Source organism: Microcaecilia unicolor, chromosome 1, assembly GCF_901765095.1.
Source record: "Microcaecilia unicolor chromosome 1, aMicUni1.1, whole genome shotgun sequence".
NCBI lineage: Eukaryota > Metazoa > Chordata > Amphibia > Gymnophiona > Siphonopidae > Microcaecilia > Microcaecilia unicolor.
In genome coordinates this window covers 199,125,451-199,148,098 of record NC_044031.1, presented here as the reverse complement: position 1 = coordinate 199,148,098, position 22,648 = coordinate 199,125,451, and the positions used below count along the sequence as shown (strand labels likewise).

Here is a 22,648-nt window from a genome sequence, read left to right as displayed (position 1 = left end):
TTTCCTCTTTGTGGTTGCCTCATCAGCTTGTGCTTTGCTCTTATGTCAGAGCGGGGCGGGCTGTCAGTGCCATAGGACTTCCGTAGCTTTCCGGTTGGAGGGAGGCAAGGTGCAGTGGTGCTGCTCAGGCGCTGGGGGCGCTGTAGGCGGCGGGTGCAGTTTTTTTTTCATATTTTTTTTTGTTACAGTCTCGTTGGTAGTAGTAGTGCGTGTTGCGTGTTTGGGGGGTCAGTGCGAGTGCTCCGGGCTCGTCTTTCCTTGCTTCAGTGTTGGGGGCAGGGGGGAGCGGAGAAGCGGCGGCAGGAGGATGCAGGTAAGCAGTGGTTGTGGGGTGTAGAACGCCGAGAGAGTAGGTCATTCCACTCGGAGTGCAATGGGACCGAGGCCAGGCAGGCTGTGCCGGGAAAGGCCGAGACCGGCTGGAGCTTGCCTGAGGTCCGTTCGATCCCCGTCTGCTCCTCCAGGGCCAGGCTCCCTTGTCTCTATTAATTTCTCTCACATGGCCGGGAAGGAGGACTGGTCTTATCATTGTCTTGCGGCTCCCAGGAGAAAGCCTGATGAGGGACACCGTCCTCGTCTCTCAGTCATTATTACTGGGGTGGGGGGGATCCGGAAACAGGAGTGAGTACCTAAGTTTTCAGACGCGCTGCCCCCTCCTCAATAAAACAAGCGCAGAAAGAAAACTTGTGTCCTCGTTCCCCTTCCGCCCCGTTGAAATTGCTCCGGCAACAAGAGACCGCGCGCACGTTACGTTATAGCGAGGGATAAAATGTTGATGGTTCGGGTAGAACGCGCTATTGGCGGGGGCGCGCGTCGGAGTGGCGCACTTAATAATAATAAAAAAAAAAGTATCCAAAGAATAAAATAGTTTTAAATCTGACGTCTGTGCCAAAGATCCCACAGTCCCTGAACTTTTTCAGTTTGGCTCTGTCCCCTTTTTCGGGGGTTCGGGGGGTGTCCAGGCCTCCTGTCTGTCCTGTCTGTCATGGCACTGATCGGGAGGTGTCTCTTTCAATTAGTTCCAGTCGAGCCGCAGAACTCGCGGCGACAACTTTGTTAGTTCTTAACACCAAGTTTGTGGGGAGGCCGGGCGACAGACCCGATAAGATTTCTGAGCTTGGGATTGTATCTTGTGTTCCTGTATTTTAAACGAAGCATTCGAAAGTTATAGGTCTGAAATTTTGCTAGCAATATTCTTTAAGAAATATTTGAAGGGTCTGTTTGATAGTTATTCACCCAAGGCAACATGTTTTCTGCCCATTAGTTGTTAAATCTTTTTGCTGCGCAGTAATGATCCAAAGAAGTTTTCATTGAATACCTTTTTGTTTTCTGCAGAATAATGCTTTGATGTTTCTTATATATACTATCTGCTAACACATTTGCTTATTACGTTATGTCCAATAAAAAAGGTATCATCTTATTTTCATTTCCATGTTTTATTTTGTTTGATTTCTATTGATAACCTGCAGAAGTCGAAATTCGTGTTTGTGACTGTTTCCTCGGGTTCTTTATTTGTACTGGTGCACTTGTATGGTTGCAGTACACAACTAGATCCCCGGAATCATTTTACATTTAAACCACATTATACTGCCAGTGAGACAGTCCAAGCTGAATTTTGTACTGACATAACATTTTTGAAGGAATTAAAGGTGATTAACTGAGCAGGGCTCAGAGCTGTTGCTTCCTGTGATTCCTGAGTGCACCTTGTTGTTCCATCTGTGACTGTGGCCTTATTTATACTCTCTGCTTCTCTCTCTCATAGCTATGGTGGCATGATTGACTACATGCATAGTTGATGCCATTACAGAACTAATTCTGACCACTGATGAAAAGGGTGTTATGACAAACATTGAAGTCATATTTCATGAGACGTGATGACTTTGCTTTAATTTGTATGAAAGAGGACATTAGCCTAGATGTATGTGTGTGTATATATGTACATATGATATTTGGTATGGCTCTGGTATTCTGCCTTGTTCTTTATTATACACCTGTGACATGTGATATCCACAAAAACAAATCAGGTTGCCTAATTTGCTCTTCTGAGTCATGAACTATGAACAGCCCTGTTATTGAGATAGTATCTCCATAAGATATTATTGGTCTTACTAGTGAAAGAGTGACTGCAAAGCTGAACTGTGTGAGCACTTTTTGTTCTGTTTTCCCAAATATTAAAGGTTAGATTAGTTTTCATCAGATTTTGAATGCTGTCTGTTTGATTCAGTACAGCCACATACATTTGTCCTAACATTCTGTAAAGGCAGTTTTTCTTTTGACTTTTACATTTTATTCTAGTGTATTGAGTACTAAAGATGACCAATTTTGCTTTTAGTACTGTCAATATAGCATTTATCCATAGCACAGGCAGTGGCAGTAAGATTTCTCCCACACAATCCTGTCGGTGGTATCTTGAGAGCAGGTTAAGACCCATCTCCAATGGCCTCTCACTAAATTTTGATCCTAGAAAGGAGAGAAGCTGTAGTAAATTGGGCCTTGAGGATGAGAAGATTGCCTTTAGAGTACTGGTAAAGAGCAGATTATATCATCACTTGCCTGATAGTGAAACTCCCAGCGCATATCACATACAGCAACTACTTAATAACATTCAGATGTTAGGTACAGTGGCTTCTGTCTCAAATCAGATTTAAACCAATGATGTAGAAATGAATGACTTTGTAAATGTGCCAATTTACTTCATGGTAATAGTTCATATTCTTCAGACTATAAACATATTAAAGTAGAATACAATAAAATAATAAATAAAACTGAATAAACAGCAAATAAAAAAATGTGAAACAAATTAGACAATACAGTAGTCTCGATTATCCAACCTAAACAGGACCGACCTATTGTAGGATAAATGAAAAGTCAGATAATATGGAAAACAATGGTAAGGTCAGAACCAAAGGCAGTAAAAGCAGGGTCCCGGTTCACAGTTGTGCTGTTTTGTAGTAAAAGTAGGGTCCCTGGTTCAGAAAATGGAAAGAGAAGCTTCATCACCGGATATGAATGTCAGAAGGTTGGATAATTGAGACTGTACTATAAAATATTGTAGCAATACTGTAACAAAATGAAACAGTTTTAAGTACCTCAAAAAAGCTTGCCTGAATACTGAAGTCTTCATGTTTATAGGGGGATATCAAGTGGAAGAGTTCTCTGCTTGGGGCAAAATAGTGAAACAGCAGTAAGTACACTTCAACTTGTAATCATGGATGCTGGGGCAATGGAAAAATTATTCCTGCGAAAACTGTAATGGTAGAATAAGATATATTAAACACACATTTTTTTTGGACAATATACTCTTGGCATACTTGGGTTATGTTTTAATCATTTTTATTAGTCAACAGCAATGACACTTCAAACTGAACAGTTCACCAAACAGCATATCACGTTTGTTCAAAGCAGTACAACTTGAAAATCATTGTAACTTTTATACCCCAACTCCCGATCCACCAACTTGACCTTTTGCAGCTTATTCTTTTACGATAAGGTTTCTACTCTTGTGTCAAAGTCCTTTCCCACCCTTCCCAACCTACCCCTCCCTTAAACCCCTTCTTTAACTAGTCAAAATACATTCACTCCACCAGTATTGGTTAAACAACTATGTGTTCATAAGGCGGCTTCGTGCAGCTGGTGTTAAGGTGTCCAGGAACAGGCTCCAGCAGTTTATCCAATTCTCGCCCCTTTCCGAGGAAAATTGTTTTATACTCATCCTCTCAATCCGAATTAAGTGGATCATTCGCAGTCTCCACCCCTGCAAAGTGGGGTATCTATTTGTAATCCACTCAGCCAGGATGCATTGTTTTGCTGTTATAATAGATTTTTCCACAAAGGCCTTCATGCCTTTTGGGCCATGCTGCGGAATTGACCAACAGCCCAGCAAGGCATACTTGGGTTAAACATTTGTGAATGATGGAAAACTGGACCATGGAGGAAATTGGTAACCAGTGGAAGCATCTCTAGGATTGGTGTAAAAATTATCTCCAGCTTTTGCTGTTAGAAATCTGGATATATTATTTTGAGAAAGTTGGAAACAATATAAGATAGTTGACCCTAGCATAAAAAAATTGCAATAAGCATTTGTACTTTAATGTTTAAAATTGCTTATACTGGCTAGCTAAGGTCAAAGTTTCCTGATATTACAATGGCTTAAAAAGTTAAGGGCCTTTTTAAAATTAAACTGTGCTAGCAATTCCTGGCACGATAAATGCACCCCAGCTCATTCGCTGTACAGGAATTGCTAGCATGGTTTAGTAAAAAAAAAAGACCCTAAATGAATAGAGGACACTTGGAACTCCATTCATAAGCCATCCAGCCTCTCCTTTTCCCCAGATGTGTGACAAAAGTTGCATAAAACTGTCTTGAAGTCTTGTCTGGATCTGGAGTGCAGTAATAAAAGAAATCTTGTGCTTACCCCTAGGAATGGTAGCATGGAATGTTGCTACTAATTAGGTTTCTGCTAGGTGCTTGTGATCTGGATTGGTTACTGTTGGAAGCAGGATACTGGACTAGATGGACCATTGGTCTGACCCAGTATGGCTATTCTTATGTTCTTTGGTTGTCTATGCATTTATTAGTGCAGAGGCCTATCAAAGATGTCAGAGAAAATGGCATAAATATACTTCTATTACGTTCATTCCCACTATTCCAGGACGAGTGGGTAGTTATGTCCACCGACCAGCAGGTGGAGATAGAAAATACAGAACTGAGCACCACTACATAGCTCCCTGCTAGCAGCTCAGCTCCTCGGTATCTTCTATCTCCAGCAGGTGGATGGACAGACTTCCTCTGTCTCTGGTTCTGAGGCCTTGCTCCTGGTCCAGTTGGCCATCTGGTTCCCAGTTGAGCAGACATACCTGGTGGTGCTGGGTCCCTGTCGTGTCTTCTCCCAGGAGTGTTCTGTGCCTTTTCCCTGTTTTCCCTCTGTGTGAGAGCCTGCTCAGAAGATGAGGAGTCACAGGCAACACAGTGAGTCTGGCAGGCCGGTTCTGCTGCGCGTGCCCTGCTCTGAAAGGGGGGGGGGGGGGTGACTGTGGACCCAGGGTGGTGGGTCCTTTCTGCTGTGCTTCAGGCCTTGGGATATTGATGGGAGCACTGTGTGTCGGTGCTAAAAGAAAAAAAATAAAACGATGGAGGAAGTGGAGGAACAGTTTAATGATTAGAGCAGTGGAGTGAGAACCAGGGGAGCCTGGTTGAAATCTCACAACTGTTCCTTGAGGTCTTTGGCAGATACAAACAGACTGTGATTCCCCTGAAGACAGAAAACTGCCTAATCTTCCTGAATGTAAAAAAAAAAAAAGACATATTTTTGTTTGTGCTGTGCTCCAGTTTAAAAAAAAAAAAGGGGTGTGTAGTGCAGTGTACCACATGTTTTCCCCGCGCAGCGGCAGTCTCTGGCCGTGGCAACCCCCGCTTAGGGTGTGACCTGCTGCCCGTCTTCCAGTGAGCAGTGTTCCTCCTTTGGCCGCTGCACAGTGTGCAGTCCAGTTCCCAAGTGCAGGAGCTGATTCAGGGCTCGCATATACAGAGCGCGTTTCTTTTGGCTCTGGTTCCCGGTGCAGGGCCTTGGTGCTTCGCCTCAGAAGGAGGCGGGAATGGCGGCCGTTTTGTTTTTTCCAGGCAGAAGCGAAGCCCATGCGCAGGCAGCTGTGTAGGTGGGGGTCCCTTTGGGGGGGGGGGGGGGCTGGGTCAGGGCCAACCGTCTGCTCCACCGGGCCTTGGGCTGGTGCTAGGAGCCTTTTCTCCAGCAGGCCTGGCAGCTCCGGGGAGAGAGAGGAAATGGGGATCGCAACTGCTGCCCCGTGGAGACTTCGTCTCAGATTTCGCTGCAGTTGGTGTGCTAGGAGGTGGCCCTCTGATTTCAGAGGCACTTGCATCGCTCCCTTGGGGAGTTTCCGGAAGGTAGTCAGGCGGCTAGCCTTATGAAGAGCCTCAGGGGACTGTCCAGGGTATTTCTCCATTCACCTGGACATTCAGGTCCTGCTTGCTGCAAGGTGGAGTGCGTCTGACACAGGCCTACAGGTTGGGAGGACCGTGGCCCGTCCTTTTTCTCTGGTGCCAGAAGGAGGAGATGTTCCCCTACCTAAGTTGGACTCTGTGTCTGCAGTCACCTAGAGTACCACCCTCCCGGTGGTTGGTGGTCTTGCCTTGAGGGATCTGCTAGCTAGGAAGCTGAAATGGGCTTTCCAGCACACCTTGAGGTGACTGCTTTGGAGCTGCAGGTTTCTATTTGTAGCCCTTTGGTGGCACAGGCCTGTTGGCAGTGATATCAGCAGTCCTTTTTCCCGGGGCAGTCCCGGGCTGCCTGGATGGAGGCGGGCTTAGCCTGTCTGATGGCCACTGTGTATGTCAGTTTTTCCAGCCACAAGCATGTCTTTGACGCTCTCCGTGAGGCGCCAGTTCTGGCTGCGGGCGTGGGTGGCTGTTGCCACTTCAAAGGCCTATGTGGTCAGGTTACCCTTTTGAGATACATTTCTTTTTTGGGAATGACCTCAGCAATTTGGTTCAGGAGCTGGGTGAGCGGGCCCCAGCGTCCTCCAGAAGGCATTCCTTGTTCCTCTGCTTGTCTTGTGGGCTCAACAGGTGCCCTGTTTCATGACAGCTCCTTGTGTAGGTCTGGTCGTCAGACCTTTGGCCAGAGGGCTCAGTTTCAGGCCTGACAATCTTCCGGGGGACGGAGAGCCGGCAGGGCACTGAGTGAGTGGCTGCTGTCTCCCGGCAATCCCAATGTAGCAAGTCTGGATGGTCCCTCTGGGCCTACAGGGAGGCCGCTTCAGGCCTTTCGGGACGTGTGGTCTACCTTTTCCTCAGCTCTGGCGCTGGTTATTCTGGGTGATGGCTTCCAATTGGAGTTCAGTACATCCTGGGAAATAACTTCACCCATATCCCGACTCCAATATTCAGCCAATCTCTCCAAAAAAGCCGCCTTCTTGAAATCCCCCAATGCAAACGACTCTGTAAGACCAAAATTGATAAGCAACTGTACTGTAGGGTTACTGTATAGAATTCGCACCCAATCTAAAAATGCTCCCGTGATACCAAACCGTTCTAGGATCCAAAACAAATATCTCCACAGAATTTTGTCGAATGCTTTTTCTGCGTCTAGACTGGCCAAAATCATATCTCCCTGTCTCCCTGTCCCTCCCCCAAAGCTCTATAAATGGGAAAATTAGGTTCTTACCTTGGTAATTTTCATTCCTTTAGTCACAGCAGATGAATCCATTAACTGATGGGTTGTATCTGCCTACCAGCAGGTGGAGATAGAGAACACTGAAAAACGACAGTGACCCTTGGACGGCTAGCCTCATCTGCCTTCAGTATTTGAAATTTCCAAAGCAGAGTGAATAAGAAAGGTAACATAACATATACTCTCCTCACAGCGAAAAAATGCCCCAGAACCGGAGCAATAACAACACAAAGGAGGGAGGAACTCAACCTCCTGCAATAGAACAGCATGTAGAAACTTTGAGAATTGTTCATCAACTCCTCCTTTTTTTATTTTTTATTTTTACAATTTACAATAATTACAAGACTAAATCTTGCTTGGCAAAGATGCATTAACAAAGGAAAAGAGAAATTACCAAAAAAAAGTAATTCCATAATTCTCATCTTACATTGAAATAATAAAATCAAAGGATAACATATTACTTAAGAAAATAGGTTTACAATATAAGATGACATTTTAAATCACATTAAATCATTCATCTATAGTCCACAATATGGGAGGCAAACCACAATATTCATGAAATTATAAAGAATAAATTGCAAATTCTTTCTATAAGGAACTAAGGAATGAGAGGGAGTTCTAGGAGTGCCTATTTAATCACGGAGTTGATGTAATTATTTGTCTTAACTGTACAGAAGGTAACAGGGCAATTTTTGCACCCAAGAAAGAGTCAAATTGAATAGGGTCAAAGAATATATATTTAACCGAGTTCAATTTAACTACACATTTACATGGGAAGTTTAACCAACAGAGAGCGCCCAACTGTTGTACTTTTGGGCGTAATTTAAGGAATTATTTACGCCGTTTTTGGATCGCCTTAGAGATATCCGGAAACATTTTTATTTTATAATTCAAAAAAAGCTGTGCTCTATGAAGGAAAAATTGTTTGAGTGGCCAGTCTCTGTCCTGTTGTAATACAAGTGAGACAATTAAAGTCATTGGTGTTAGTCCCAGATTGTCATCTTCCAAAGTTTGAGTCAAACTTAAATCCAAATTATCAAAAGGAATTTCATTTCCTTGTTCTACCAATTGTTGGTTCTCCTTTCTCTTATAAGGTGGTAGAAAATACATTTTTGATATAGGCGGATATGCCTTTTCCGGTATCTTCAAAACTTCACTTAAGTATCTTTTAAAAGTTATTAATGGAGTTATAATAGGCTGCTTGGGAAAGTTTATGAGTCTGAGTGTATTAGCTCTCTGTGCATTCTCCAACATTTCTATTTTATTCTGTAGATATTGATTTTCTTTAATTAAGTTAGTTTGTACTTGTTGTGACCTTTGTATTTCTTTCAAGTTATTTTCTACAGATTTGTCCACAGTTTGTATTTGTCCTTCTAGAGCTGGTATTTTATTCAACAATGTCTGTGATTGATCAGATAATGGGGAAAGCTTTTGTACAAATAGAGTTTCCAAATTCTTTAATGCTTCCCAAATGGCATCCAAGGTTATATTTTCTGGTTTCTCACCAATTGAAAACTTACTTGATGTATTCGTAAGAATAGGGTGCTCCAGTTGCCCTGCTTCCTTTGATAGTTGGTCTCCAGTCAAGAATCTCCCCTCCTGCAATTCCAACACTTCATGTGTTGTTACTCTCGGCAGAGCTTCGTCCGAGTTGGGTCCCGCTCCGAGTCTCCCTTCCACCACTTGGGTACTAGGGGTTTCTCGATCCCTGCTCGGCGTGTCTGCCGGCATAGGCGGGGCCAACCGCTGTTCGGGGCTCAACGTTGTTTCTGTCTCCAGGCGGTGAGGTGGCTCTCCTTCCCCCACTCTCTCCGTCAGCGGAGTATTCGCTCCCGACATTGCTCCCGGAACGAAAAAACGCTCCAAAGTAGAAAACGACGACGAAGCTGGAACCGCGGGACCGGTTCTTTGCCTGCCCCTCCTCTTAGGCATGCCGAACAGGAGTTCAGAAGGAAATAGAGGTATGAGATATGGAGCGTCTTTTCAAAGCTCCCTCTCAGTCGCCATCTTGCCTCCCATCAACTCCTCCTGATGAGATATAATATCTGCATGAGAGAACTGAACAAAAAGCACAAAGTCAAACAGGGAGGGATCATGGATTAATCTGCTGTGACTAAAGGAAAGAAAATTACCAAGGTAAGAACCTAATTTTCCCTTCCTTGTCATCAACAGCAGATGAATCCATTAACTGATGGGATGTACAAAAGCACTCCCTACGTAGGGTGGGAACAGGGAACTCCGCGAGCAAGCACCTGCGCTCCAAAATGCGCGTCCTGCTTTGCTGCCACATCCAGCCTGTAATGCCTTACAAATGAGAGCTGAGAAGCCCAAGTTAACAGCACAACAGATCTCTTGAAGAGACAGCGCACATGTTTTAGCCCACGAGGAGAAAATCGCTCTCATGGAATGCGCTTTAAACGCTTCAGGCGGAGCCCATCCTGAAAGCAGATACACAGAAAAAATGACTTCTCTGAGCCAACGGGCTATAGTGGCCTTAGACGCTGGGTACCCACGTCGAGGACCTGTCAACAAGACAAAAAGATGATCAGAAGCCCTGAAGTCATTTGACTGCAACAGAGTCCTGCGGACATCCAAAAACTGCAATTGCCTAAAGGAATCCGGAAAGTCCTCCCTAAAAAAGGAAGGTAGAAAAATGGGCTGGTTCAGGTGAAATGCTGAAACCACCTTATGCAGAAAGGAAGGCATTGTACGTACCATCACTCCGGACTCTGAGAACTGCAGAACAGGGTCCTGACAGGAAAGAGCCTGATGCTGAGATACGTGTCTAGCCGATGTAAAGGCCACCAAAAAGACAGTCTTGAGAGTCGCATCCTTCTCAGACGCTCGCTTAAGCAGCTTGAAAGGCGAACGCTGGAGAGCCTTCCACACCAGCCCCAGGTTCCAGGCCAGACAAGGCAACCGCACGGGAGGGCGCAGCTGAAGCGCCCCTCTGAGAAAACGGGCAATGTCCGGATGAGTAGCAAGGGACAAGCCAGAGACTTTCCCTCAGTAGCATGTCAACGCTGCCACTTGCACCCGCAGGGAATTGTAAGTCATCCTGCAAAAAGTCCAGGACCAGCGAGACTGTAGCCCGCGTGGGTGTGATCGCCTTTGAAACACACCACGCGTCAAACTAGTGACAGATCCGAGCAAAAGCTGCGGAGGTAGACTGCTTGTGGGCCTGCAAGAGAGTGGAGATGACCTTATTAGAGTAGCCCTTGTCTCTCAATTGTGCCCTTTCAAGAGCCAGGCCTTGAGACCAAATCGGCAGTGATCCTCCATAGTCACCGGGCCTTGAACCAACAGGTTTGACATCAGAGGAAAAGGAAGTGGAGCCTCCACCAGCATCCGGCGGAGATCCACATATCACGGACACCTTGGCCAATCCGGAGCAATGAGAATCACCAATCCTCGGTGCAGTCGAATCTGCAGTAGGACTCGCCCTATCAAGGGCCAAGGAGGGAACACATACAGGAGGCCCGAGGGCCAGGGTTGAGCCAGTGCATTCAACCCCGCCGAGCGAGGATATCTTCTTCTGCTGAAAAAGGGAAGTACTTTGGTGTTTGAACGACGCCATTAGATCCAATCTGGGAGTCCCCCATTTTGGCACAAATCTGAAGAAAAACTTCTTCTGCCAGTTCCCATTCTGCCGGGTCGATTTGATGTTTGCTGAGGAAATCGGCTTGCACATTGCTCTGACCTGCTATGTGAGCTGCGGACAGCAGAGGCAAGTGGAGCTCAGCCCAGAGAAAAATCTGAGCGGCCTCCACGGCCAGGGCCGTGCCGCCCTGACGATTGATGTAGGCCACCGCTGTCATGTTGTCTGACACTTGGACAGGAAGTCCCTTCAGAGTCTTGTGGAAGGCCAGAAGAGCCTGAAATATCGCTCTCAGTTCCAAGCGATTGATGGACCACCCCGCTTCCATGGGCGTCCACTGACCCTGAGCATAGCTGCCCTGGCAATGCGCTCCCCATCCCAAAAGGCTGGCATCCGTTATCACCAGGCGATACCTGCGACCTTTGCAGAAACGTGGCCTGGAAGAAGAGGGAAAAACAGGAGTTTTGGAAGAAGGCCGCGGCCTATCCTCAGGTAACCGTTGGGATTTAGAGTCCCCTAGGTCTTTAACAATCTTCTCCAATTCCTCTCCAAATAACAGAAGGCCCCGAAAGGGTAACCTCACCAGCTTTTGCTTAGAGGCCATGTCAGCCGCCCAATGCCGCAGCCAAAGAAGACAGCGGGCAGAAACCGCCACAGACATCTGCTTAGCCGAAGCTCTGACCAGATCATAAAGGGCATCAGCCAGAAAGGACAGGGCAGACTCCATACGCGGGCCAACCTCAGAGAGGGCACCCGCACCATCCTCGGGCTGATCAACCGCCTGCTGTAACCAGGACAGGCAGGCCCGGGCTGCATAGGAACTGCAAATAGCCACCCTTAAGGAAAGGCCCGAGATTTCAAAGGACCGCTTCAGCGCGGATTCTAGCCGCCGGTCCTGCATATCCTTCAGTGCGACCCCTCTACCGGGAGAGTGGTCTTTTTAGTCACGGCCGTGACCAACGCATCCACTTTAGGCATCCCAAACAGGGCCAAGTGATCCTCACTCAGAGGGTAAAGCTGACCCATAACCCTGGCTACCTTCAAAGGCCCATCAGGGTCAGACCATTGAGCTGAAATAAGCTCTTGGATGGAGTCATGCACAGGAAAAGCCCTAGAAGGCTTCATAGTACTAACCATCCAAGGATTAACAGAGGAGGCCTCACCCTCGGCAGCACCTTCAATAGAAAGGGCCTGCAAGGCGTCAGAAATGAGAGCTGACAGCTCATCACGGTGAAAAATCCGTACTGCTTTAGGGTCATCAAAGACCTGTGGCAAACATATACATAGTAGATGATGGCAGAAAAAGACCTGCACGGTCCATCCAGTCTGCCCAACAAGATAACTCATATTTGCTGCTTTTTGTGTATACCCTACTTTGATTTGTACCTGTGCTCTTCAGGGCACAGACCGTATAAGTCTGCCCCGCCTCCCAACCACCGGCTCTGGCCATCCATGAGGGCCTGCCAGACCCGTCTGACTCCCCACATCCTGACCACGGGGGGGGGGGGGGGGGAAGGGAGATGCGCCACTCTCAGACTGAGAATTTACCCATCTACATTTAGCTTCAGTCCAACGCTCGGGGGAAGTAAGCAAGCTCCACAGCCAACACAGGGCTATCCAAACCTGGAGGTAATCCAGTCCGCATCGTAATGTCAGACGCCTCCGGCATAGCTCTTTTTAACATAAAGGCCTTATGCATCAACAGCACAAACTCAGGGGAGAAAAACTCACTCTGGCCCTCTGCCCCCAAATTAGGAGAAGCGGGGGAAGGAGCTCCTCTAGCAGCCTCTGAACGAGGCGTCCCCCTGCACTCAGACTCCTCCGCAACAGTGAGGGTCGAGCCACGCGGCGTTTCCAAAATGGCGCCCGCTGCCATTTTCATCGAGCGGGAAGAATCACCGCTCGCCATGCCCGTACTAGCACGAGCGTCCAAGGAGCACGTACTGCAAAGCCCTGCTGCTGATCTGCGTTTACCACAGCGGGAGCAGCGCTTAACTGTTTCAGCAGCCATCGCCCGACCGGACGGAAATGTAGAAATAAAATGGCGGCCTCGCACCAACTCACCCCGCACAGGACACTGTCCGCGGGAACCTCTACAGAGGAGCTGGGCACTACTCACCTCGGAAGACCGAGTCAACGAGCTCCGGTCAGGCTGCACAGAACCAGAATCTCTGGAGAAAGCCTCAGAACAGCAACGCTGAATAAGCGCGCCCTTTTTTTTTTTTTTTTTACACTGTGAAGAATGTTGGAGGCAAGCAGCAAACGAGGGACTCCGGGAGGAGGGGGGATGGGGAAAGGCAGGGACAGGGAACAAAACCAAGTATGCGTTCAAAGTGGGCACCACCAGCCACAACACCCCCGCTCTACTGGCAAAGCACAGGAGCCACCCCAGGCAGGGATCCAGGAGCTGATCAAGTGACATCCACACCTGCTGGGAGATAGAGATATACTGAAGGCAGGAGGAGCTAGACGTCCAGGGTCACTGTGGCTTTTCAGTGTTCTTTATCTCCACCTGCTGGTAGGCGGATACAACACATCAGTTAATGGATTCATCTGCTGCTGATGACAAGGAAATGTTTCATTCAATGTGGAAATGTAAATGTGTAAAACCTTTCTTCCCGAGGGAAATGTACTACTCCTACAATTCGATATGTCCAGCACGTTCGACATGGTCAACCACCAAATACTCTCGAACATCCTAGACTACTTCGGGATCGGAGGTAACATACTAAGATGGTTTAAAGGCTTCTTAACAGCAAGAACTTACCAAGTGATTTCAAACTCAAAAACATCAACATCATGGAAACCTGATTGCGGAGTACCACAAGGATCACCGCTCTCACCAACCCTTTTCAACTTAATGATGACACCTTTAGCTAAATTGCTATCCAACCAAGGACTCAACCCGTACATCTATGCAGACGATGTCACGATATACATCCCGTTCAAACAAGACCTAACAGAAATCACAAATGAAATCACACACAGCCTCCAAATAATGAACTCGTGGGCGGACGCATTCCATCTAAAGCTAAACGCAGAGAAACACAATGTCTCATCCTGTCCTCACAATACAACACATACAAACCCAATACCATAAACACCCCAGACTACACCCTTCCGGTCTCAGATAGCCTGAAAATTCTGAGAGTCACAATCGACCGAAATCTCACACTCAAAGACCATGCGAAAAATACAGCAAAGAAAATGTTCAATGTGGAAACTTAAAAGAATCAAACCTTTCTTCCCAAGGGAAGTATTCTGCTGCCTAGTACAATCAGTGGTGTTAAGTCATCTAGACTACTGCAATGCCACCTATGCCGGATGCAAAGAACAAATCATTAAGAAGCTTCAAACCGCTCAAAACACAGCAGCCAGACATATTTGGGAAAGCACCAAACCCCTAAGAGAAAAACTACACTGGCTCCCACTAAAAGAACGAATTATGTTCAAAGTTTGCACCCTGGCCCACAAAATCGTTCACGGGGAAGCCCTGACCTATATGTCAGACCTTATAGACTTGCCTAATAGGAATGCAAAGAGATCATCACGCACATTCCTCAATCTCCATTATCCTAACTGTAAAGGGCTAAAATACAAATCCATATATGCGACCAGCTTCTCATACATATGCACGCAACTTTGGAACGCACTACCGAAGGCCACAAAAACAACGCAAGACCTAACCATCTTCCGAAGGTTACTGAAAACAGATCTTTTCAAGAAGGCATACCATTAACATCCATCTTAAATACTAAATAATAACAGTATACACGATCTATACAAAACCGAACTCTTATCACATGACTGATGAACCTCTCTGATATCAATGAGCAAGCACTACCACTTTAATCCTATGTTGAATAGAGACTCTCTATAGTCGATGACCTAATGTATGTTAGAATCCAATCTATTACTCAGGAACCTTCATGCAATACCATAATTTATTCTTCTTTATCATGTATGTAGGTACATGGTATATATATATATACCATGATCTGTTCCATGTATGTTACCATGAGGCATATTTTCAAAGCACTTAACCTTCCAAAGTTCCATAGGTTTCTATGGAACTTTGGAAGGCTAAGTGCTTTGAAAATATACCTGCATGTATGTATGCACCTTAACGCAATACCATCTGTCATCCTGTTACCCGGAAATGACAACCGCCATTACGGCAAATGTAAGCCACATTGAGCCTGCAAATTGGTGGGAAAATGTGGGATACAAATTCTACAAATGAATAAATATTCCGTAACCTAATACAATCAATGGTACTAAGCCACACAGACTACTGCAATGGAATCTATGCTGGATGTACAGAACAACTCATGAAGAAACTTCAGACAGCCCAAAACACAGCAGCCAGGCTGATATGTGGTAAAACACGATTTCAAAGTGCCAAACCCCTCCGAGAAAAACTACACTGGCTCCCAATCAAAGAACATATCACCTTCAAAAACTGCACCTTGGTCCACAAGATTATCTACAGTGTAGTCCCAGGATACATGACTGACCTGATTGATCTCCCAACCAGAAACAGAACCGGTTCATCACGAACTTACCTGAATCTCCACTACCCAAACTGCAAAGGTCTCAAATACAAAACAACCTACGCATCCAACTTCTCCTATATAAGCACACGACTATGGAACGCACTGCCTGAAACTGTGAAAACAATCTATGACCATCTAAACTTCAGGAAATCACTAAAGACCTACCTGTTCGGAAAGGCATACCCCACCAACCCAACATAAATGCCTCAACTCAGCAACACAGCAAAACCAAAGATCATACTGGACACTATTTACCCCTCCCTATCTTTGACCCCTAACGTGCCTGTAACTTACCTTATTGGACCCTAACATCTAATTGTATTTGTTCCTCTACCGGACCTGGCGATTGCCTTTTCGGTACTATGTAAGCCACATTGAGCCTGCAAATAGGTGGGAAAATGTGGGATACAACTGTAACAAATAAATAAGATTGAGATACAGTCAGTGGTAGTAGCAGGTTTGCAGTGAACATCTTTCAGCTCACAGAAGGGCTACACTAAACAGACTTGTAACTGTGATGCTGGAATCCCTTAAGAATGCCAATTCAGAGATGGAAAAATAGACTGCACTCTGGAGGTTAATGCTAGGATACAGACTCCTCTGGATACCCAAGAGATAAAGCTTAAAGAGACTGGGGTTAAACTTGAGAAACTGAATCCACAAGTAGTGAATTCAAATGCCTAAGATGCTGCATCAAATAAAGAGAAACTTGCATAGTAAGATTGAATATTTAGAGAGCTATAGCAGAATATTGAGGATAGTTACTAACGTTTTAACATAGAATATTTGCAGTTAATGCACTAAATAGTGAAATCATAAATTTAACTGTAACACATTATTGTAAGTCACCACAGGACGGGAGATACAAAGCACCTTGTTATGCAAATCAAACAACTTGTTTTGAACTTGGCAAGTTGTTATTCATGAAAAGGTAATGTTTAAAATAACAATATTTCTACCAGCCCAGAACATGAGGCCTCCTTATCACACTATTCAATGCTCCCACATGCCTTCTTAAAGGGCCTGGGGCTAGAGAGAGGAAGTGACAGATAAAATGTGAGCTGAGAGCTCTATTCAACCACCCCAATAAAATTCAGCAATCCAAGCCCCATGTTTGAAAAGCACTCCCTCTAAATTAAAATACTATACAAAGCAATTAACTCTGAACAGGAAAGTCAATAAACAACAGACCTAGAGTGTGCCTCCTCTGACAGTCATTCCAAGGGCCATGAGGACTGATATGGTGGCGGAGGCCACATGCCTGGTTACTGTGCCCGAACAAAGGAGAAGAATGCTGAGGCCACAGCAGGCATGGCTCTTTCTCAGAAGGAATTGTGTAGCTGGTTTCAGAAGTTGAAATAATATACTGCCAGAATGAGAGGAGACAGGAGAGCTGTTGGCAGAACTGAAAGCAGACATGGCTGAACTAAGCCAGAGCTGATGAGTGCAATGCCCAGGTACAAGAGATGAGTGACGAAGTGAGACTTAAAAACCAGCTCTAGGACTTGTGTTTAAATCTTTTTATTGAAAACTCAGATACCAATAATAATATATTATGATGGAAAAGTACATCAGAAAAAAACACTGTAGGAAACTCAATTTATAGCAAATGAGCCTCTTGACCACATATAAACATTTAACCCTGTCCTGTCCTCCCCTCCCCCCCATAAAGCCTTGTTCCATTAAGGTAGATCATATGCACAATTCAAAAACAGAAAAGAATGAATTTGGATATTCAACTGATAACCCATTCAAGCCGTAAAAGGACTACCCGACATCCATGGAGAGACTGGTTTTTGATCTCTCTCCACAGGTGAAGGACTAAGTACCCATCAGAAATCCAATGAACCAGCAGAATGTTTCTTAGAATAGCAATCCCAGCTGGAGTGGTGGAGTGGCCTAACGGTTAATGCAGTGGGTTGTGGACCTGGTAAACTGGGTTTGAATTCCACTGCAGTTCCTTGTGACCCTGGGCAAGTCACTTAACCCTCCATTGATCCAGTTACAAATAACCTTAGATTGTGAGCCCATTTGGGACAGAAAAGTACTTGCAAAAATAGTAGATTTAAACTGCTTTCACTGTATTTACAGAAAGGCGGTATATCAAGTGTAGAATAAACATAATATCTGGGTCATTCCATGTCAATCAACCAAAATTTGGAAACTTCCCCACCTCGCTATTTCAGAAATAGTCTACAATGGATTTTTTATCCAATGGGGGGGGGGGGGGGGGGGGGGGGGGGGAGTCAGTATAGTTCACAGCCGACAAAGTGTGGGAACCTTTTAAGTCTTAAAAACTTCTGCCATTAAGTGTCTACAGCTGTAAACCTTGTAGCGCATCCAGAATTGCCCCTATAATATCTGCTTGCCAAACTACTATCATGTTTTTTTCATTATCATATTACCCAAGATCTTCTACTTATATATTTCTTAAACATCTCTTACAATGTTTGCTTGTTAAAATACTACCATGTTTTATCATTATCGTGTTACCCAAAATCCTTCTGCTATTACTAAATGTATACATTCTCATGTACTCTCATTATTCATGAGAATAATGTAGGAGGAGGAGTGGCCTAGTGGTTAGGGTGGTGGACTTTGGTCCTGGGAAACTGAGGAACTGAGTTCGATTCCCACTTTAGGCACAGGCAGCTCCTTGTGACTCTGGGCAAGTCACTTAACCCTCCATTGCCCCATGTAAGTCGCATTGAGCCTGCCATGAGTGGGAAAGCGCGGGGTACAAATGTAACATAAATAAATAAATAAAATGATGTATTGTAAGCCACATTGAGCCTGCAAAGAGGTGGGAAAATGTGGGATACAAATGCAACAAATAAAATAAATTAATAAATAGTAGTAGTAGTAAAATTTGTTCTAACTGCAACTGGTTGGCAGTACCGTCTGAACAAGATACAGAAAACATTTTTGAACTTTACACAGCTTTTAAAGCTGAACACTTTAAATAACTCTTACTGGACTCTTGATTTGATACAATTGCTTATGATGTCTGTTAAAATAGTGCGCTAACTTAAAGTGCCGTCCCTCTGTGAGAAACACTCAAGCTCATAGGGAATCTAAAAGAACACCTAGATGCTCCAAGTTGGTGTGCTAGCGCCAGCCGCCCCCACTGAAATTGAACACCCAAACCAAAAAAGAAAAAAACAAAACAGGAGGCGAACCATTGTTGAAGAAGCTTCTACACAGGCTTGGGAAGAGGAGGCTCGGATTAGCCAGCTGTCCAAGTGCAGGAGGAAACAAAACCTCCGTCTCCGCAGAAAGACCGCTACATGCACGACCTAGGAAAAGTTCCCCGGGCCTGTGAGGAGACCAAATGGTCGGGACCGGAATTGGAAAAGAACTGCAGAAGCAGCTTCAAGAGGGGAAGGTAATTACGCCTCCCTGGCCTCAAGAGCAGAGACAACTCTCTCTGAGCGGACGGGAGCACAGACCTCAGGGTCATCATCCGAAGGACACCAGTGGACCCCTAAAGATCTCAATTGGGTTGCACTAAGATGGGAACCTCAAAATAGGAGGAGAACCGACCAGACCGTGCTCAGCGAGAGGGATAGTAACAATGGCCCAAAGGGCCAGCAGCACCTCAACTGAGCTTCTGCTCTGAACTGCCAGAGGCCCCCTGACAAGGAGACTGTAAGAAAAGAGGCGCAAGAGTTCATCTTAGTGCGATTAGTGCATACCATTACCGTATGGAAGGTAAGCCGATCTCGGGACAGCCTTTAGTTCGCTTCATGAGAGGTTTGCTTTTGTCAAAGCTCCCTATCAAGCCTCCTACATTGTCATGGGACCTCAATGTCGTTCTCACCCAGCTGATGAAACCTCCTTTTGCGCCACTGAATTCCTGCCATCTGAAGTAATTGACCTGGAAGGTCATTTTCTTGGTGGCAGTTACTTCAGCTCGCAGAGTTAGTGAGCTTCAAGCCTTGGTAGCTCATGCTCCTTATACCAAACTTCATCATAACAGAGTAGTCCTCCGTACTCACCCTAGGTTCTTGCTGAAGGTGGAGTCGGAGTTCCATCTGAACCAGTCAATTGTCTTGCCAACATTCTTTCCCCGTCCTCATACCCGCCCTGTTGAACGCCAACCGCACACATTGGACTGCAAACGAGCATTGGCCTTCTATCTGGAGCGGACACAGCCCCACAGATAGTCCGCCCAAATGTTTGCTTCTTTTGATCCCAACAGAAGGGGAGTGGCTGTCGGGAAACGCACCATATCCAATTGGCTAGCAGATTGCATTTCCTTTGCTTACGCCCAGTCTGGGCTGACTCTTGAGGGTCATGTCATGGCTCATAGTGTTAGAGCCATGGCAGCGTCAGTGGCCCACTTGAAGTCAGCCACTATTGAAGAGATTTGCAAGGCTGCGACGTGGTCACCCGTCCACACATTCACATCTCATTACTGCCTTCAGCAGGATACCCGACGCGACAGTCGATTCGGGCAGTCGGTGCTGCAGATTCTGTTCGGGGTTTAGAATCCAACTCCACCCCCCTAGGCCCATTTTTATTCTGTTCTAGGCTGCACTCTCAGTTAGTTGAATAAGTTTAGGTCAATCTCAGTTATGTCCTCGCCGTTGCGAGGCCCAATTGACCCTGTTTGTTGTTTTGAGTGAGCCTGGGGGCTAGGGATACCCCATTCGTGAGAACAAACAGCCTGCTTGTTCTCGGAAAAAGCGAAAGCTACATACCTGTAGAAGGTATTCTCCGAGGACAGCAGGCTGATTGTTCTCACCAACCCGCCTGTCTCCCCTTTGGAGTTGTGTCTTCCCTCGTTTGGGTGGGAAGACGGTCGCGCATGTGAGGGCTAGCAAACGCTGTTGCTAGTGAAGATCTCTGATTGGAGGGGCTGCCGTGGACGTCACCCATTCGTGAGAACAATCAGCCTGCTGTCCTCGTAGAATACCTTCTACAGGTATGTAGCTTTCGCTTTACATTCATGACCTAATAAAGATATTAAAAAAAAAAAAAAGTTTATAGTATGGGGCTTTTGTTTCGTTCCTGACATTGTCTCCTATAAGGCATTTATTTATTTATATCATGGATTTATATCCTGAGTCATGGGTTACAAGAAAAGCATTAACAGTAAAACACACTAACAATCACAACAAATCATACATTCTAATTGCCATAGACAAAATAGGGAGAACTGCCAAAGAAACAGATTTGCTGTTATCCATCAATAAATGGTTTTACAAAATAAAGATTTTAACAGTTTCTTAAATTATTGATAGTGCAAAGTCTTAAATAACTTGGAAGATGGTTCCACAAATTCTCCTCAGCTACTGAAAAAGTATGATTCTTTGTTTCCGATAAAGGACACAGGCACAGATAGCCTCTGCTTCGACATGGAACGAAGATCTTGTGGTTCATACATAGTCCATACAATTTTGTGGAGTTATACATACGTTGATGGATCAAAGTCAATATTGTATACTGTACATGAAATTTAACTGGCGACAATGCAAAAATGTCAAAGTAGAAGACATTTTTGCAAATCTCTTCATTCCAACAAGCAAACAATAAAGGAAATTACAATAATCTAACTGCAATAATACCAGACTGAAGAACTGTACAAAAGTCGCTCACTGGTGTCATTCCCTATAACTTAGCACACGTAGCTGAAAGAAAGCAGTAGAAATCACATTTTATGTATTTGCATTCGTAAATCATGATCATGAAAATGTTTTAAAGAATGGATGTAAAGTACCAAACAAGTTTTACTGAATTTAAATGATTAAACTATTGAATCCACTTAACCCCTTAATCAGAAGGGGAAAAAAATCCTCCTCTCCCGCATTAATATCAGTGTGCTGAAAAACTCCTCCCAGAACATAACATGTTACAAACCCAACCCTCTGCACTAGCGTTGTCCGATTTGGCCAAAATTTTAACTATGATTCACTCATATGAATCTTTTTTTTTTTTTTTTTCTTTTTTTTTAATTTGATTGAGTTCTATAAGGCTATTATCAATAAATAGAAAATAAAATTCATTTCTCTACCTTTATTTGTCTTTTAATTTTTGTAGTTGTGTTGGTCTCAGTCTCTGGTTTCTGTTTTCTTTCTGTCTTGCCTCTTTTGCAAGGGTCTCTTGGCCTGTTTGACATTTCTTCTCTGTCCATGTCCATCATTCAACTTCCCTCTGTGTACCTGCCCCTGTGTTCCTGCCACGTTCAGCATCTCCCCTCTCTGTTCTTGATTCTTGCCCCTCCCTCTTACATCGAGCATCTGCCCCCTTCTCTCCCCTCCCTCTTACATCCAACGTCTGCTCTCTCTCTTTCTCCAGTAACCACCTCTTCTAACCGCCTGTGCTGTTTGAGTATAGGAGTGGTCAAGCTCTGAGGGAGATATCCTCTGCTAGAAAAACCTTTGAGGCAGATGCGAGGTGAGAGAAAATACAATGAGAGTGCTAAGGAAAATTCAAAGATACCCACATGTCACAACTCTTAAAAGCAAGACTGGGAGAGAGAAAGAGGGAAGCCTCTTAATCTGATGAACACTGAGGTGTGAAACAAATTTAAGAGGAGATGGTGACATTTTTGACTGAAAAGGAAGGACTCTCCTATATGGAGACTTGGCATCTTGGTTGGTTGCTTTTCTGACTTTCTCTAGAGTTAAAAAGGTTAATCCAGGTAATACAGTGCATTAGAGATATATCAACTTCTGACTCGGTATGAGAGGGACAGATATGAAAAGCTTCCCATGAAATGCATAGCAGAAGGTAGCGCCTGCCTCCTGTCTTGTTGCCCCCTCTCCCCCCCTGGCACCCCTGCTGTTGCAGCAGCAGCAGCGGTGGAAAAGAAGTTACTACGGCAGGGCCAGACTCTTCATTCGTGCATCTGCTGGTCCTGGCCCCTTGGGATGCCACTTCCTGTTCTGGGGCAGAGCCTGCAGCCTGCATGAATGCTGAGTCCTGCCTGGTAGTGAGTAGCTTTGTACTGCCGTTCCTGTTCTAGAGAAGCAGCAGCTTGGGTGATGGCGGGAGGGAGGTGGGGAAAGAATTAGTCCTACTTTTTCCCCCAAACGAATCAATTTGAATGGCGAATTGGACAGCACTACCCTGCACCATGTCTTCCTTTTCTCCCCTCTCTTCTGTGGATGTGGCTTACCTTGGTGACTAGTGAAAATCAAGAGGAGAGAGGAACATTTTTTCCCCTTCCTTTCCTTTCTTGTCTGTGTAACTGTCTGTTCGTAGTTCTACCTGTTCTTGTACCTTTGTCCACCGAGCGCATTCGTAGTACACATGTGGGCACATTATATTAATGTATTGCCTATAGAGATACGTCTGTTTGTG

The 22,648-nt window shown here is 45.2% G+C and overlaps 1 protein-coding gene across 1 annotated transcript in view; it reads left to right on the top strand.

The window, feature by feature from the left end:
* The first annotated feature begins 200 nt into the window (after nucleotides 1-200).
* The window catches only part of CUL1 (cullin 1), a 331,942-nt gene continuing 309,494 nt past the window's right edge, over nucleotides 201-22,648 (top strand). The window contains exon 1 of the mRNA XM_030203694.1: nucleotides 201-313. The gene's annotated coding sequence lies outside the window, so the exon portion shown is untranslated. The remainder of the gene's footprint in view (nucleotides 314-22,648) is intronic.